This window comes from Diabrotica virgifera, chromosome 1 (assembly GCF_917563875.1).
Source record: "Diabrotica virgifera virgifera chromosome 1, PGI_DIABVI_V3a".
NCBI classification, from domain to species: Eukaryota; Metazoa; Arthropoda; class Insecta; order Coleoptera; family Chrysomelidae; genus Diabrotica; species Diabrotica virgifera.
In genome coordinates, this window is record NC_065443.1 from 267,412,797 (window position 1) to 267,430,273 (window position 17,477).

The 17,477-nt window shown below is 32.9% G+C and overlaps 1 protein-coding gene and 1 long non-coding RNA gene across 2 annotated transcripts in view; both read left to right on the top strand.

Moving 5' to 3' along the window:
• LOC114332509 (uncharacterized) overlaps nucleotides 1-17,477 on the top strand; it is a 753,248-nt gene that overhangs the window by 467,947 nt on the left and 267,824 nt on the right. The window lies entirely within an intron of this gene.
• Nucleotides 7,626-9,195, top strand: LOC114332508 (uncharacterized). Its single transcript, XR_003652806.2, has 2 exons — nucleotides 7,626-7,743; nucleotides 7,829-9,195. It is a non-coding gene; the product is annotated as an uncharacterized LOC114332508 (long non-coding RNA).

Genomic DNA, 17,477 nt, shown 5'->3' on the forward strand with positions numbered 1-17,477 from the left:
GTTGTGCTTATTTTTATTTATACAGGGAGTTAAACTTGTTACGGTTTTCATATAAAATTGGTTATAACCTTGTAAATACCCTATATAACATACTAAACCTTTATATTTTTGTAATATAGAAGTTAAAAGGATTTCGAATATAATATAAAATACAGGGTGTTCCATTTAAAAAAACATAAATTTGTTCTGTCACTGTGTTATCGAACACCCTGTAACATTCTAACTAATTTTGTAATGTGAAGTTCAAAGTTGACTACAATTTTTGTTATTAACTTTTATCGCTATTCATTACTATAACGGATCTACGGAGCTTTACCCAACTAATCAATCACCCTGTAGCAGTTAAATATTGCATTGTTAGCTAGTTCTAAGCTATTCTGAAAATTTCAGGTACCTAGGTAGCCCAGAACTATTTTTAAAATGAATTACAAAATTTGCGGAGACCGTGACAACAACCAAGCCAAGTATAGGAAAACGGCGTATCTGGGTCCATCGTGCAAAACGAAAAATAAAAGTTCCTTTAACTTAAAATCGAGGGTAAAATTGAAGGCAAGAGAGGAATAGGACGCAAGAAAATATCCTGGCTCCGAAACATAAGGCAATGGACAGGGATTAACGACATACAATCTCTGATACACATTGCAAGAAACAGAGAGTTAATGGAAAATGTGATCGCCGCCAACATCCATTAGTGGATTTTCATCTAAAGAAAAAGAAGAAGAGGTATTTCCTGAGAATCTTTGTTTGAGGTTTTTGGCATGTTTTGTTTTGATATCCTCGATATTTGTTTTTATCTTAACCAGTCGTTCCTCTTTCTATCTGAGTGTCGTATGTCTAACATTTCCCTTTCCATTGATCTTTCTGTTGAAGTTAGTTTGTTTATATTTGCCTTAGTTAGCGTCCAGGTTGGACCAATATGTCATGATAGGAAGAATGCACTTCTACTTCATAACGAAGATTGGAAATCATTATGATTAAACGTGTTTGAGTTTGGCAAGTTCTGTTGTGAGATCCTCGACATGTGTTTTTAATCTTACCCTCTCGTTGCTTTTTCTATCTGACAGGCATTTACCTAACATTTCCCTTTTCATTGCTCTTTCTGTTGGGGTTATTTTAAAACGTTTTTATATTATAAAAACCTTTTTTATAACATTTACCTAACATTTCCCATTAAAAGAGCAATGAAAAGGGAAATGTTAGGTAAATGCCTGTCAGATAGAAAAAGCAACGAGAGGGTAAGATTAAAAACACATGTCGAGGATCTCACAACAGAACTTGCCAAACTCAAACACGTTTAATCATAATGATTTCCAATCTTCGTTATGAAATAGAAGCGCATTCTTCCTATCATGACATATTGGTCCAACCTGGATGCTAACTAAGGCAAATATAAACAAACTAACTTCAACAGAAAGATCAATGGAAAGGGAAATGTTAGACATACGACACTCAGATAGAAAGAGGAACGACTGGGTAAGATAAAAACAAATATCGAGGATATCAAAACAAAACATGCCAAAAACCTCAAACAAAGATTCTCAGGAAATACTTCTTCTTCTTTTTCTTTAGATGAAAATCCACTAATAGATGTTGGCGGCGATCACATTTTCCATTAACTCTCTGTTTCTTGCAATGTGTATCAGAGATTGTATGTCGTTAATCCCTGTCCATTGCCTTATGTTTCGGAGCCAGGATATTTTCTTGCGTCCTATTCCTCTCTTGCCTTCAATTTTACCCTCGATTTTAAGTTAAAGGAACTTTTATTTTTCGTTTGGCATGATGGACCCAGATACGCCGTTTTCCTTTTCTTTATGTTTTCGAAAAGTTGGCGTTCTTGGTTGACTCTTTTAAGGACATCTACATCTGTGACTTTCGCCGTCCTGGGTATCTTTAGGATACGGCGATAAAGCCACATTTCGAAGGCTTCTAATGTGTTTATATCCCTTGTTTTGAGTATTTAGTAAACCTCAGTCTCAGTGTAAGATCGAACTCTGAACAGATTAGTACCTTCTTGAATTTTACGAAAGCTTGTCGAGCTTGCCCATTGCTATATTTTACTTCCCTGTCCGATACCCAATCTTCAAAAAGACAGGTTCCCAGGTATTTAAATTTGCTTACTCCTTCAATGGACTTGGTATTCAGTGTTATGGTGGGGTTTTCAAGTGCATCCAAGTTTCTGGAGATGATCATGTATTTGGTAAAGTTTGAGTAAATACTACTAGATAAAAAGACCAACGTTAAAATGTCACAATACAGTATTATATACCTTACAAATGTAGATGACTCTATGTTACTTAGAATAGAAATCGATGAAAGGGGTTGGAAGAGGTCTATGTTTAAAAATGGGGAATGGGGGCTAAGAAAAAGGAGAAAAATAGCCCATATAATGTCCAGATCCATACTGGTACGGTCAAATAATACGCATAACCCTGATGATTTCAAATATTCAATATCAAGCAAAGCTTTACAGAATAAAACTATGCCTATGGAAAGAAGAACATTTCTCTCATAAGTTTTTCAAAGATTATAGAAATTTTAGACTTCTAGACTATATCAAATCGAAGCTGTAGCTAGAAAATAAACATAATAAAATGTGTCTTTCATAGTACATATTTCATTTACTGAAAGAAACGTTTATGGAAGAAATACCCCCGTCTCAAAAACCAATTTAACAGTATGTACATAATCCCTAATCGTAAGTGAATAGCTCAAACCTGTGTGAAGAAAACCTTTTCACCGGCCGGCCCGAGAAAATAAAATTAAAGACATATGTAATATTTCAATATATCTCCTACTTGTAGACATGACTCGAGATATAGACAACTAATAGATATAAAATATATACAGGGTGTCCCAGAGTTATTTATCCAGGCCATATCTTTTAAACGAATAGATATTTTCGTAAGTTTTCGTAAGTTTTTCGTAAGATTTTTAAAATCGTAAGTGAATAGCTCAAACCTGTGTGAAGAAAACCTTTTCACCGGCCGGCCCGAGAAAATAAAATTAAAGACATATGTAATATTTCAATATATCTCCTACTTGTAGACATGACTCGAGATATAGACAACTAATAGATATAAAATATATACAGGATGTCCCAGAGTAATTTATCCAGGCCATATCTTTTAAACGAATAGAGATTTTCGAATGAGTCAAAAACTGATCTATTCCATTTGTAATGCACTTTAATATGGCGTAGAAAAAATAATCCGCTAAATATTAATCCCTTAGTTACAACCCCTAACTTTAATTTTTTTAATAGCACCCTGTACGTTATTTTGTAGTTTTGAATGTGGTCTTTTATTGTCTATTCCAACAAATTTTTTAAAAATAAAATCGGTTAGTAAGTAATCAAGAAAATATCAGTTTATTTTTGTTAATTATGTTTCCCAGACTAATTTATCCAGGCTATGTTTCTTAAACAAATAGAGATTTTCGAACGGGACAAAAACTGATCTGTTCCATTTGTAATACACTTTAATATGGCTAATATGGCATATAAAAAACCATCCCCTAAATATTCATCCCTTAGTTACAACCCTGAACTTTATTTTTTTTTAATAGCACCCTGAACATTTTTCTACAATTTTGTATGTCTATTCTATCGTCTTCTATCATCTATTCAACAGATTTTTTTTTAATAAAATGGTTTAGGGGATGATATGTTTGTAAAGTAAGGGAATAACCCTTACTGTATAATATAATATGTATCCAAATAATGTATATAATTTAGGCATAAATAGGTCGTTAAAGAAGTTGTTGTTTCTGTAATAACAAAAAAAAGCGATGGTTGATTTATGGAGTTTGTTTGGGTAACCTTGCGAGTAAGAAACGATACTCACGTACCGTTTGCTTTTAAAGTCCAAAATAAAGAAAGATATAAAAAGCCCGAAGAGGGGTTAAATAGATAATTATTATAATTAGCATTGTGCGAGATGGTACACGACAATTAGACCGAAAGCAGTAGACCGAACTTATTAGACCAGAAAGCACTTTACCGAAACCTCACTAGACCGAACAGCATTAGACCGAAATGGTACATAAATTTAAAAATAATACAGTAAATTATGCTAAGATTTTGTGTATCTGTCTTTTTGTTTATTGTATTTTTTTGTATTATTTTATATGGCTGTGTAATTTGTTACTCTGTACAGTCTGATATAAAGAAAATTCATGCGTTAAACAAATTAGTGAAGGTAAAAATAAATTAAGGGTAGAGTGACGTTAACACCATTTTAACTGTTTATAATAACCATCCAAATAACATTTAGTTGTAATTACATTAGTCTTTAATGATTTCGGTCTCTTTACAGTAAACCGTGCAAGATGGGTGTCTGAACGACTAGCCCGTGAAACAACACCTCCTTAACCTTACGCTTATGGATGTTGTAAACTTTAAATAAAAGTATAGTATAGAGTCAGTGTTTTCCTAAGTTCGAGATTTGGCTCCCTTTCCGTCCCTTAAGGACCCAACACGACATGTTATTGTTATTTTCTGACTCTAAATATGTAGAGCTTTGACCATAAAATTGTAAAATTTTCAGTGACAATAAAGCATATTTCTTCTCTATTCTATTTTTTAACTACCTATCTTGATTAATTTAACAAAAATAAAAAACAATAATAAAACGATCTGTTGAATAGACGATAGAAGACCAGATACAAAACTGTAAAAAAATGTACAGGATGCTATTAAAAAAATTTAAGTTAGTTGTTGTAACTAAGGCATGAATATTTAGGGTATGATTCTTTTCTACGCCATATTAAAGTGTAATACAAATAGAATAGACTAGTTTTTGTCCCATTCGAAAATTTCTATTCGCTTAAGAGATATAGCCTGAATAAATTAGTCTAGGACACCCTGTATATACATAATATGAAAACGCAACTATAATAGAGAAGAAGACTATAGTAGAGAAGAGGAACTAACTCGCAGGCATAAAAAATGACTAAAAATGAATATAAGAAATACAAAACCAGTAACAAAAACATAATCTCCCAGACGTATATCTATAAATAGCAATGAGATAGATTAAGTTCAAGAATATAATATTATCTCCTTCTTGGCCAAATTCTGAAACTTCACAGAGACCAACGTGCGCAAATTAGTAGAAAAGTAAGACTAACATGGGCAGGATTGGGAAAACTCAGTTAGATCCTTAAAAACCCAAACATAAATTAATACTCCTTGACGAGTAAAGTGTTCAACTAGTGTATCCCTACTATCATTACAGTAATGATAGTTAAGTAGGAATACACTAGTTGAACATTTTACTCGTCAAGTAGTATTAACTTATGTTGGGGTACAACCGAGTTTTTCAAATCCTGCCCATGCCAGTCTTACTTTTCTAATAATATATTGATGTCAAACCTAGACGCTAACTAAGGCAAGTACGAACAAGCTAGATGTATGACTGTCAAAAAGAGGAACGAATGTGTAAGATGAAAAACAATTTTCGACAGTATCTCAACAAAATTTGCCAAGCTCAAACAGAACTTTGCAGAAAGAAAGAGAAAAATAGCCCATATAATTTCGAGATCTCTCATATCTTCTCCATATTAATGCGGTCGAATGCTACCATGATGATTTCCAATCTTCGATATTAAGTAGAACGCGAAACCAGAAAATTCTATAAAAAAATAAAAGAAAGCACACAGACTAATATTGACAATATGCAAAGACAAGGACGGAGAATTACTAACAGAGAAACAAAAATTTATAATGAGATGAAAAGAATACTTCGAGAAAAACCTAAATGGAGACAATGCAAATGACCAAAACGAGACAATATATTATATGACGGAGTAGCACATTGAAAATCCGAGTTGTGAAGAAGTAGATCAAATAATAAAGAAACTAAAAAACAGTAAAACGACAGGAACGGACGGAGTTTCTGCAGAATTGTTGAAATCTGGAGGATTCTAACTCTGGGGAAGAATCTATAAAGTTGGTATGGACCAAAAAGCAAACGCCGGCGGAATGGGCAGTTGGTTTTATACAGCCAGTATATAAAAAAGGAGATTAGAGGGAATGCCGGAATTATAGTCCAATTTCATTGCCAAATGTAATATACAATATCCTTTTTGGCATTATCTACAATAATAGATTGTCAGAATACTTCAAAAATATAATTGGTGATTATCAAAATGGATTCCGACCAAATAGAGCCACTACAGACAACATATTCATACTAAAAACGATACAAGAAAAAGTTTATGAATACGACATAGAACTATATAATGTATATAGACTAGGGGTGGGCAAAAGCCGGCCCTTTTGCTTACTTTATCCGGCCCGTTGAGAAATTCCGCAAATAATTTTTTTAAGAGTATAAGTGCAATGCTTTTTATATGCATTCATTTTTTTTAATCCTGAGAAAAGCATTAAGTATTTTTGAAAAATTTAAACGCTGAATGAAATATTACATTATTATATAATACATTATTATACAGGGATGAAAGTCCCTGAAAACTTCTACAGTACGAAAAATGAAAGAATACCCACGAAGGAACATATAAACACGCTGTATTTTCCTGTCACCGTGTCACACAAAAAATTGGCCAGCGCAAGTACATGTAATAATTATTGTTACATGTACTTGCACTGGACAATTTTCTTTGTGACACGGTGACAGGAAAATATAGCGTGTTTTATATGTTCGTTCATGGGTATTCATTCATTTTTCCGACTGTATGTAAAAGTCACAGGGGTGAAAAAAAAACAGAAAATTTAATGTGTCTTGTAATTTCAAATATCTAATTCAAAAGAAACTGTTTGTTTATTCTAAGAGATTTTCGGCCCTCGGTAATAATGTAATCTTTTATTCTGCGCTTAAGTTTTTCAAAAATATTTTTTAGTTTTCTCACGTTTAAAAAAAAGGAATGCATTTAAAAAACATTGGTCCGAAATTTTGCGCCTACGCTCTTCATCACTTTTATGCGATTTTGTTTTAATCAACAGTATTAGTGTTCGTAGTGTTCAATGAAATTAATTTATATCTTCTGCTTTTCTTAAAAGCATCTATGTTTAACCCGGTCCAGGCGCGCATAATTTTCGGCCAGGGTATTTGTCGTCTACCAGGACCTTTTTCTTTCGATTTTACCCTCATAATAAGCTGCTGCAACAACTTACAACAACGTACTTATCATTTCTAAGTCTGTGCCCTTTCTCCTTGCTGTCTTTCTCTTTTTAATGATTTCTCACCATTTCGTTCGTAATATGAATATGATCGGTCCATGGTATTTTCAAAATTCTCCTAAAAAGCCACATCTCAAAAGCTCCCAGCTTTCTCATTAAGTCAGCATTAACAATCCAATAAACGAGAATAGAGTGGACATACCATTTTTATTATTATCCCGGTTTTTTATCGGGTTCTCCGCCTTCCGGTTCCGTTTCCAGCTTCGTTCGTCCGTCGTTGCGTTCGCCATGGTGAAGGTTCCTTTTTGACGTTACCTTTTGAATGCTACAGAGCTAGGATTATTTCGACGAAACCTTAATTCACACACTTGATCCAACGTTGCCAAGTCACTAAAATCTCAATATTTGACACCAATTTGACAATTGACAGATTATCTTTTAAATAAATAAATAAATGTAAATAGTTATCCTAACTCACTCTTCTATGTCCTAACTGAACAAAACAAAGTCGGGAACAATGGATTAATGGATATGTAAAAGCCATAAGGAGAACAGAACTAAAAATAAAATATGAAAGAATATGCAATAAACATTATATAAAAGTGGTAAGTAATTCAATTAATAAGGTTTTTAAAAAATGTCTACAATAATAAAGATGTACCTAAGTAATAATTCAAACTTAATTATTAGGAAAGCCAGCCACTTTAAAAAGATATTCCAAACTAAAACATGGGTTACCAAAGCAGGCAATAAAAAGAAAAGGTGATCTAGAATGCAAGAGAAGAGCTGATGAAAGAAGGAAATGTAAAGAAAATAATGAAGAGACTTCTCTCGACCATGTAAGTATAAGATATTAAGATATAGTTTATTACAATATGGTTAGATGCAAAGCTCACCATGTTTTAATGCATATAGCCTAAACTGTCCTTCAATCTTTTTCTAATGGTGCTACAACCCTTTGTGAGTCTTGGTGTGCTTAACAACATTCTGCCCTGCCAGATACTTTTCTGATGTTCATGGTTTTAAGATCCCCCTCTATATCGTCTATCCATCTTTTATGGGCCCTTCCATCTCTGGATTACTTGTACAGCTCGATTATCTGGCATTTTTCTGAGTGATCAAGCCAATTTAGTCTTTGAGATTTTACAATTCTAACAATATCTGCGCTCTGCATTAGTATTATCCAGCTCGTGGTTCATTTTAATTCTCCACAAACCATCACTGCAATGTGTAGATTTGTTTTGTAGATTCTAAGGTTAGACTTAGTAACTTACTTTTCGTCAAGTCTTTGTATGCATAAAATCACTTATTGCTGCTAAGAATCCATGCTTTTCTTGACTGGCGTTGTTGTCATTTATTATTGAGTCTGGGTAGTGAAAATGGGAGGCATATTCGTAGGTATGGTTTTCTACCTTTAGATGTTCATGTTGATTTTACTTTGTGCACTCTATATATTTTGTTTTACTTTCATTTATATATAAACTAAACATAGTAGCTTCCCATTTCAGATCTATAGCTTTTTCTTTTAATACCTTTTTGTTGTGGCTTATTATGGCAACTGCCCTTATATAAAACTAACTAAACTAACCTAAACCTTATAGGTATAACTGTCCTAATATTAAAATACAGTTGTCCCTTGATAGTCCGACAGGTATGGGACCAAAAGGTCAGATTACCGAGCATGTCAGAGTATCAAGTGTGTACTGTACTTTTGTGGTACTTTCCACATTTGTATGATTTTTATGGTACACAACGTAAAATTTTTATTTATGTATTTGTTTTTAGGAACTAAACACCAGCTATTTTATATATGTAGAAAAATGAAAAACTGCTGGAATTTTAATTTAAAGGCTTTTGACTAGTGAAGATTTGGATAAACAACAGGAGTTACTTTGGGCTATAGCTACGTGCAAATTTATTTTCTTGTGGCTTCCTATGTTTATTCTTATTAACTATATCTACACTTTGATATGTTTTTAGTCGCATGAAGATTTTATAGTTTATTATTTTATGTATATTGTTATATTTGTGTTGAATAAACATTATTATTATTATTATTACCTTAATTTCCATTAAATAAATTAACTGTAATCAATAAATCGTTTTTAATGTTGATAAATAAATTATCAATAATGATTCCCAAATATTTTATTTGTTTGACAACTTCTACAAAATAATATTTCGTAGTAATAATCAATAATCAATGCTTTGGTTTAAGAAATAGACAACTTAGAATAGAAATATGCTTTATTGTCATGGAAAATTGTACAATTTTATAGACAATGCTTACAGAGTCATAAAAAATACAAAACAATAACAAACACAAAAATCAATAACAAGTTTAACTTGAATTGGTGCTCTACACATATTATTACACATACTACATATTATTGAGTGAAAAACACTTTAACCCATTGATAACAAAAACTCCATAGAAGGCCACAATTTTTAAATCATATTTTCTTTTAATTGTAAATGGCGATCATATTCTACTGCTTATTATTTTTTTCTGTTATAAAACCCTGTATAGCATATATTTAAGTATTGTAATACTTTGTATTAGAGGTATTTTTTTAAACTGTGTAATTGATTGCACTTGACCAACTTCATGTTTGCAAAATAAATTCGGTACGACTATATACGTTCGTTTTATTGTAATCCTTAAGCCTTAAGATATTGCTTAGTTTGAAAAACACTATTTTTATATCAACTTTTACTTTTAGAAATTGATATGGCAACAACACATCACTGCCTATTGATTTCAAAGGCGGTGATTTAGAGGCAAACGCTAAATAAACAGCAAATATGTGTCTGAGTAATATATTAAAGGTCGCTGAGTTAGGCTATCTTTAGCTTATTCTTTCCATTTCACTCCTGTAATAAAAGTTAGTACTTGGTTCTGAATTTACCTGGTATTTACATAGCACCCAGTATCTTACCAAATTCTTTCCCCACTCGAGCCAACAATTTAAAGTAACCCTCTGTTATGGCCCAACAGAACAGGCCATGTCTGAATCTGTTTGATCTGTTTGTTTTTTTTTTTTTTCGTAAGCCACCTTCACAAAATTTCTTACAGTTCTTGTACATATATGTATATAGGTCTGGCTCCAGCGTATGAAAAAAAAGTTGATTAAGCAAGCTGAAAATTTGTTAATAGCTTAACCTTCGGAGTACGGAGATTATTTGAATTACTTAGATTACGAAGATGGGTCAAGCGTGACCCATTCTCATTTTATTTATAAGGATGTTTTAAATAGTCAGTATTAATAAACAGTATCTTTAATTCAACAAAAAACAAACAAAATCCTAAATTATTGTATTTAAATTTTTTAAGATGGTTACCCATGGGCATATACTAGTTCGCTCCGGCGGCTAGATTTTAATGCCTTACAGAAAACGGGCATAGGTAAATTTGCTCCGGCCATATATTTGAATACAGTGGAACCTCGATAAGTCGGATTAATCGAGACTGCGGCCGATCCGAGTTGTCGAAAATCCGAGTTAACCGGAAAATATGGTAAAAATTAATAAAACAAGGTATACTTACAGATAAACTCCATTATAATTGCAAAAACATGAAATACATAAAATATGCACAATACATCTAAATTACAAATATGCAAAATACATCTAAATTACAAATTGTACGTACAGTTGTATACAGTATTGTTTATTTCTTGGTAAAAAACTTGGTCAAAGTGAAAAAATGTTTGTTTTGTCTGATGAAAATCGGTTCGGGTTAGCCGGACTTCCGGGTTATCGGAGGCCGACTTATCGGGGTTTCACTGTACGTATACCCGTAAACAGAGACGGCTGCGATTTACGTGTACCTACAAACATATTGAAAATATCCTTCGAAATCCGAAGACCGGGTCAGGACTGACCCGGCATCATAGATGTTATGTAGAGGAAAAACTGTAATTTGCATGTTCACGAATTATATACGAAAAAATAGATTGAAACAAATAAGGAAGACTTACGATCAATCGGATTTGTAAAAAAATTATTTCATAATATATTAAGAAATAACTGAATTTCGGGTCACGCTTGACCCAGTCTTCGTACTCCGAAGGTTAAGGGTGTCTAGTCGGACAAACTTTGATATATAGGAAAAGGGGTTTTAATTATGGAACAGGTTAAAAATTTGGAACTGTCAGACCACGAAAACGTCACATGTATTTTGTCCGACAGAACTTCCAATTGAATTGTTACCCTTTCATTAAACTCTCATGCAAAAATCAGGTTGCTATTTATCACCAAATGAGAATTATAAATGAGTGGAACACGTAGAATATGTCAAATGACAGGTGATAAATAGCAGTGTGATTTTTGCATGAAAGTTTAATGAAAGGGTTACAAATCAATTGGAAGTTCTTTTGGACAAAATACATGTGACGTTTTCGTGGTCTGACCGTTCCAAATTTTTAACCTGTTCCACAATTAAAATTTCCAGTGTTCCCATATATCAAAGTTTGTCCGACTAGACACCCTTAACCTATTAACAAATTTTCAGCTTGCTATTAATCAATTTTTTTTCATACGCGGGATCCTGACCTAATAGCTTAAACACTTGAATAAACTTATTTTAGCTTGAGCTTTATCATGTATGTATATTAGTAAGACATAAATTAAACTTGAAAATATAATATGTATGACGCACGCAGTTACTGACTACCTTTAATGATTAAATTAATATATTACTAATCATTATATTATGATTGTGTCACATTGTGTGCTGGCACAATGCATCGACTTTTTTAAATTTACCGCGCATTGACTGTTACCCGTACAATTGGCAACGTTGGATCAAGTGTGCGAATTAAGGTTTCGTTTATTTCGGCCCTTCTATCTTCTTTTCCTTGGCGTCAATTTTAAAATTTGTTTTGGCAGCCTGTCGTCGTCCATTCTTTCTACATGACCATACCAGATCAATTGTCTTATTTGAATTTCGTCGATGATGGTTGACTTGACATAACGTTTTACCATTCGATATCAGATTTGCAGATTGAATCTTTGGTTACTCAGAAATTTCCTTAACTTCTTAAAGGCTGCTCTTGAATTTCTGAATTTCATTTTTTATCTGGATCCTTGTTATGGCTTAATATAATGAACCACATTAAAAATTTCGTAATTTTACTGGGAACAAATGGTTCGCATGTACACCCACACCAAACTATGACAATTTATTATTAGTATGTATTATCTATTATTAACAGTCAAATGTTTTTGTCCAAATTCTTTAAAATAATACTTATAGTACTGTTGCATTTGCGTGTGTGCAGCCTACATACTGGGTATGGTATAGGTCTCCGGCCCGGGAGACATTTTGAAAATTTCATTTTTGGCCCGCGCTTAAAACTATTTGCCCACCCCTGATATAGAGTTTAAACAAGCTTTTGATAGTGTGAAAAGAGACAAACAGCTGAAAGACCTCCGTAATCTAGGTATACCAAAAAAATATATCAGTCTCATAAAAATGACGTTGTAGGGTTTAAAATCTGCAGTTAGAGTAGATGGAGAACTGTCTCCCCTGTTTGACATTAACATGAGGGTGAGACAGGGAGACGCACTTTCAACCATGCTGTTCAACCTAGTTCTTAAGGCAGTCAGCAAAAAAACCAATGTAATCGGCCATATAAATACCAAAACAGTACAAATTACTGCATATGCAGACGATGTCGCCATTATTAGTAGAAGCACGACACGAATAATGGAAACGTTCAAGGAATTTTATCCTGAAGCACAAAAGGGGGCTTAAAATAAACAAAAAAAAACTAAGTACGTGACCATCAAAAGAACACCTGAGAATGAAAATAATATAGCAATAGACAACTGTACTATTGAACATGTGTATGCCGTTACATATCTGGCACAGAAATAAATCAGAAGAATTCCCTAAGTACCGAAATTAATGCACGTATTTCCAGTGGAAATCGTAAATATTATGCTAATAAAAGGTTAGTGACATCGAAATTATTAGACAAAAGAACCAAAAGGACTATCTACAGAACATTGATTAGACCCGTAGTAGTAACCTATGGTTGTGAAACCTGGGTAATAACGAAAAAAGATGAAGCCCAACTCAGGATATTCGAGAGAAAGATACTGAGAAAAGTATCTGGCCCGGTGCAAGAGGAAGACGGTAGATGGAGAATCAGGAGAAACGGCAAGGTTAATGAACTGAATGAAGGGTATGATATTGTAAGATTTGTGAAAAGTCAAAGACTGTCATGGCTGGGACATGTTCAGACAAGAACATACTAAAACGACAAAGAAGATAATACAGTGGAAGCCGGTAGGAAGGCGAAAAAAAGGAAGGCCCAGAACGAGATGGTTGGATAACGTGGAAGACGACCTGAAAACCATGAACATAAGACAATGGAGAAGGAAGGCCCAAGAGAGATCTGAATGGAAGGATATACCAAGACAGGCAAAGACACATCCAGGGTTATGATGCCAAAAGAAAAAGAAGAAGAAGAAGAAGAAGGATAAGAAGAAGAAGAAGAAGAAGAAGAAGAAGAAGAAGAAGAAGAAGAAGAAGAAGAAGAAGAAGAAGAAGAAGAAGAAGAAGAAGAAGATATAAGGTAGAACTTTACAGAATGAAACTCTAGGGAAAGAAGAACATTTCTCTCACAAGTCATTGAAATAATGTAGAAATCCCAGACTCGCCATTTTGTCAAAACGAAGCTGTAGCTAGAAAATAAATGTAATTTTGAGAGTATTTCATTCACTGAAAGAAACGTTTATGGAAGAAATATCCCCGTCCCAAAGACCAATTTAACCGTGTCTAATCGTAAGTGAATAGCTCCAACCGGTGTACGAACAAGACCTTTTCACCGTCCGGCCCGAGAAAATTAAATTTGAGCCATGACCCGTATTCTTGTAATATTGCATTATAATTATCTCCTGCTTGTAGACGAGATTCCAGATATATGCAACTCGATACACATTTATGAAATCTCAACAATGATAGTAGAGAAGAGAAACTCACAGGCAGCTCGCAATACGTCAGACTAAAATAAATATGACAAAAACAAAAAAGAGTAACAAACACATACGCTCCCAGATGTATCTCTAGAAATGCCCATGAGATAGAACAAGTCCAAGGATATATCTATCTATCTATGTATCTATCTATCTATCTATCTATCTATCTATCTATCTATCTATCTATCTATCTATCGTTATTCCTATTTACAAAAAAGACGATCCGGAAGACATTTCAAATTATAGACCTGTTTCCTTATTGTGTGTACTTTCCAAAGTATTTGAGAGAATTGTGTATAACCGTATGTCTGAGTTTTTGGGTAGATTTAAAATTGTAAGTGATTGCCAACATGGCTTCCGTACCGGTAGATCCACTCAGTCTGCTGCCTGCAGATTTTGTGAAAGGGTCTACAGATCTTTGGATGCAGGTGAATATGTGGCAGGTCTCTTTTTTTATCTAACCCGTGCCTTTGATTGTCTTGATAGCCGTTTTGTTAGCAATAAACTGTATAATATTGGTTTTAGAGGTACATTTTTAGATTGGCTAATCAATTATCTATCAGATAGGATAATTTGTGTTAAAATCAATGAAGCTATTTCGGAGGAACGTTTTATTAATCTGGGAGTTCCACAGGGCTCTGTATTAGGACCCCTGATTTTTTTGTTGTTTATTAACAATGCATCTAACCAGTTTGATGTTTTGGGCCTGACGTTATTTGCAGATGATACTTCTCTTGTGGTCTCAGCACAGACCTATGAGAAATTGGCATCTACTTGCAATAATTTTTTAGCTCGATTTAATGACTGGTGTCGATCTAATAACCTAATTTTAAATGTAGACAAAACAAAAGTTATATATTTTAATAACTTAAATTCTGTAAATCCTGTACTACACCTAAGTTTTAACAATGTACTACTGGATTTCTCAAATCATACAAAATTTTTAAGTATCCATCTCGACTCCAAATTAAAATGGTCAGTTCACATAGACATGCTCAGTAATTCCCTTAATAAGTCGTACTATGCATTATCCCGTATTAAAAATAGTATGCCCATCTCTGCGCTGTTAAATGTATACTATAGCCTTGTTTATAGTAGACTTTGTTACAACATAGTTTTATGGGGGAATGCAGTCAAGAGTGACAGAATATTTATAACACAAAAACGTATAATACGAAAAATGTTTGGAATTAGAACTCTTGAGAGCTGTAAGCCATATTTATTAAGAATAATATTTTAAGCTTTCCATGTATTTATATCTTCAGAATGTTACTATATGCTGTTGATAATATTCATACGTATGACAGAAATTCTAGTTTCCACAATTATTCGACGCGACGTGGCGACTTGCTGAGTGTACCTGGTCATAGATCGAGTAAGTTTGAAATGTCAGTAAAGTATAAATATGAGCATTAGATTGTTTAACTTTTTACCAAAAAAACATAGAACAATGAATAAATATTCCTTTAAGAAATCCATTAAAAACTTATTGCTTACCAAATGTTATTATACTGTGGAAGAGTTTGTTTCGGACAGAAATATTACCTAAATGTTATCAATTCTATCTACATACCTTAAAGTGTTTGTTAAATTTATAAATGTATTAATTTTATTGTTTGTTGGTTTGTAAAACTAATGACATGTCCTATACATTGTATGTCTTAAAGGATGAATAAATACGATGAACGATAAAACCATAACCCATTTTTATTCTTTTGCCATTTGCCTTTTCTTTTGCTGCTATATATCTAAGATTTTTCTGCATATCAATCTCTTTAAGTGTTAAATCGCATTCAATGTATACGCGGTGTTGTTTATAACTTCTAAGATTACTTTTTGCTTTTAGTACTCTTAGTTTGTCTTCAAACTTTCTAAACTCAATAATGCATATATTTCCGTTGATCTTTTGTACCTTATTTAACTCTGCCATTATTCGTAGCTCTTTATTTAAAACGTTTCCTATTTCATTCTTAAGATGTTCCATATCAGACGTACTTATTGGCAAACCCTTCATTATTAAATTATTTTTCTTTCTTTCTTTCTGACAGATTTCTAAAGTTAGCTCTAATTTATTAATTTTTTGTTTCATACTCATCATTTCCTTTTTTAAATTTTCATTTTCTTGAATTATTTGTTTAAGCTTTTCTTTGTACTCGCTATTCTCTTTTCTGAGAGTTTGTTTCGGACAGAAATATTACCTAAATGTTATCAATTCTATCTATATACCTTAAAGTGTTTGTTAAATTTATAAATGTATTAATTTTATTGTTTGTTTGTTTGTAAAACTAATGACATGTCCTACCTTGTATGTCTTAAAGGATGAATAAATACGATGAACGATAAAACCATAACCCATTTTTATTCTTTTGCCATTTGCCTTTTCTTTTGCTGCTATATGTCTAAGATTTTTCTGCATATCAATCTCTTTAAGTGTTAAATCGCATTCGTATACGCGGTGTTGTTTATAACTTCTAAGATTACTTTTTGCTTTTAGTACTCTTAGTTTGTCTTCAAACTTTCTAAACTCAATAATGCATATATTTCCGTTGATCTTTTGTACCTTATTTAACTCTGCCATTATTCGTAGCTCTTTATTTAAAACGTTTCCTATTTCATTCTTAAGATGTTTCATATCAGACGTACTTATTGGCAAACCCTTCATTATTAAATTATTTTTCTTTCTTTCTTTCTGACAGATTTCTAAAGTTAGCTCTAATTTATAAATTTTTTGTTTCATACTCATCATTTCCTTTTTTAAATTTTCATTTTCTTGAATTATTTGTTTAAGCTTTTCTCTCTACTCGCTATTCTCTTTTCTGAGTTCTTTCATTTCTCCTACCAACTCACCTACCATGTTTTTTATATCCTCTAGTTCCTTATCTTTCCTTTTATTATCAGTTATTAACGTTTTCATCATTTCCGTAATTTCATTCTCTCTACCACCAGCATTCTTTTTATCGGGAGATCGATACACTTTTCTGCTTTTACTAGAGATTTCATCAAATTCATTACCTTTCCTTTTAAAACCATTTTTTTTTGAGGTCGTCTGACATATGTCTCCGATGGTACTGCAGCCTCATGGGCTTATTGTGCCAACCATCCTCTGATACATAAGCATCGCTGCCGCTGTCCGTCATCTTAATTTCAATTCCTGGACGGTACCTATAAGGCAAATATAAATAAACTAACCCCAATAGAAAGGGTAATGGAAAGGAATTTTAGGCATAAGATTGTCAGATAGAAAAAGAAACGTTTGGGTAAGATCTAAAACAAATGTCAAGAATATCACAACAAAGCTTGTCAAACTCAAACAGAGCTTCGCAGGAAACAGTACTAGATAAATAGCCCAACA